Raw genomic sequence first — 2015 nt, 5'->3', positions numbered from 1 at the left:
ATTAAGATAGAATAGTCTTAATTATGATTTGTTCATGAATAACATATAGTATAGTTAATCTTAATGTTCTTATTTTAATACAGCTGATCTTAGGTTGAAGGAGATCATTCACAGACCAGTCCTGTAAATCATGAGAGTGAATTTCAGGATATGCTTTTTATGAATCTCTTGATTATATTTTTGTTGTGTTTCATTCATATATCAATATACATATATTTATTAATTGATTTATTTCTCTTCTCTTTATAGATATATCCTATTCATATTTATTGGTTTGAATATTATTCATAATGATTTCATGTTACAGAATATGTTCAAATGTTTGTATAGAATCATTAATATTTAAGTTATATTGTTAAGGTGCAGTGAATTTAGTTACCCATATTTTTTGGTAAAAAAAAATATGGCATTCAGTAGAACTATGTATATATACGTATTACTAATAGATTATTTTTCTTTGCTTTAACTTACGGAATTTTATATTTTGGTTCATTGTTGATATACTGTATTATGATTCAAAGTTTGAGTACAAGGGATACCAATCACAGCTACACTTTTTCTTTAACACTAACTGCACAGATGTCTGGGAAGATCTTGTGGGATGTCCCATTACCTCTGTATTTCTCTTATTTTTATTTTAAAAGCAAATAGTTTTCCAAGGTCCCTGGGGAGCATTGGTTATTTCTTTGATGGGCAGAGCAATAGGCTTTCCCCCCCCTTCTCTTTAGGAATGGTAATAATAAGATTTGAAAGTCTACCAGGCAAATCCTAGCCATTTACTCTAACTCTTACATAGAGTTATGAAGACCAACATTTCATACAGTTGCACAAATGAGCTTATACTTTTTTGTTCTATTTTCTGTTATAGCAGCTTCCCAGGGCCCTTATAGCTACCATTAAAAAAATATATATATATATATTGCATAAATACCCCAAAAAATCTGTAGTTCATAATCCAATACAGTAGCTTTGTAGATAGTAGCTTAAATGCTTTTCTTATGGATAATTTTCGGTGAGGACTAACCATGCTTGTGTGTGTAAAGCATATGTTCCCTTATTTTTAACAATGCCTCTGGGTGCAGTTTAATCAATAAGATTAATTTTTGTGATTAGAGAGGGAGAGACCTAAACTTTTTTTTTATCTTGTCCCTTTTGAATTCCTAATGGGATCCATTCAAGGAATTTAGAAATTATAATATGGTAGGAGGAAAGGCTATAATTTTTTATGCTTTCATAAATATTCAGGATATTCAGTGTTGTCTTTAGAGGGACATTCCTGTCATCAGGAAGGCAACTGGCACAGGCAATAACTAGTGTCAAAGCATACATTTAGGAAGAGGAGGAAAAAGCTCTTAATGGCATGTGTCAACAAGGGTGGTTTTCAGTGGGACTGAGTGCGTGTAATGTGACACACAACCTGTTGAGCTTCCCAGAGTCAACCCCAGAACCAGTACCGGTGCAGCCTCACTGCACCAGGTGGTCAGACATGCAAAGCTAGTAAGAGTGGAGTGTCTTGATCACAAAGTTTGCCTAAGTGAAGAGCTTAACATTTGGTAAGTGGACAAGGACCATGTATAGATAGAGAATCAGGGAGGATGGCTTGATAGTTTAGGAAAGGGGAAACTAAAAGAACTTTGGTGACTTGACTAAATCCTTGGAACAAGATTGTAAATATTAGAAATGTTGCTAAATTGTACAGACATGTATAATGAGGAAAATAGAAAAGGGACAAAGTTCATTTCAAAAAATTGAAAACTTGGATTTTCATTTCTGATAAATATTACACAAATTACAATTGATTCAAGGAAAACATGGGTAGTCCTCCTCTAGACCATGTTGATTTTGTTATATAGCAAATAAGTGCCATTATATATTTCAGTTATTTCTTTACTCTATTTTTATTAGCTTCTATGTAGAATTTTCTTTAAGTAAAATGCTTTCATTTCATACAAGTTATGTATAAACAGTGTTATTTTTTAAGCTTGTCAGCTTAATCTTAGATTTAAAACCCTTGA

At 32.2% G+C, this 2015-nt stretch overlaps 1 protein-coding gene across 6 annotated transcripts in view; it reads left to right on the top strand.

Annotated features, from left to right (window-relative positions):
• LOC119585703 (mitogen-activated protein kinase kinase kinase kinase 3-like) overlaps positions 1-2015 on the top strand; it is a gene marked incomplete at its 5' end in the record, with an annotated part of 59548 nt that overhangs the window by 8311 nt on the left and 49222 nt on the right.

The sequence above is a fragment of the Penaeus monodon genome, chromosome 20 (genome assembly GCF_015228065.2).
Source record: "Penaeus monodon isolate SGIC_2016 chromosome 20, NSTDA_Pmon_1, whole genome shotgun sequence".
Taxonomy (NCBI): Eukaryota; Metazoa; Arthropoda; class Malacostraca; order Decapoda; family Penaeidae; genus Penaeus; species Penaeus monodon.
The sequence above is the reverse complement of the archived record's forward strand: the minus strand, read 5'-3'. Positions and strand labels throughout refer to the sequence as shown.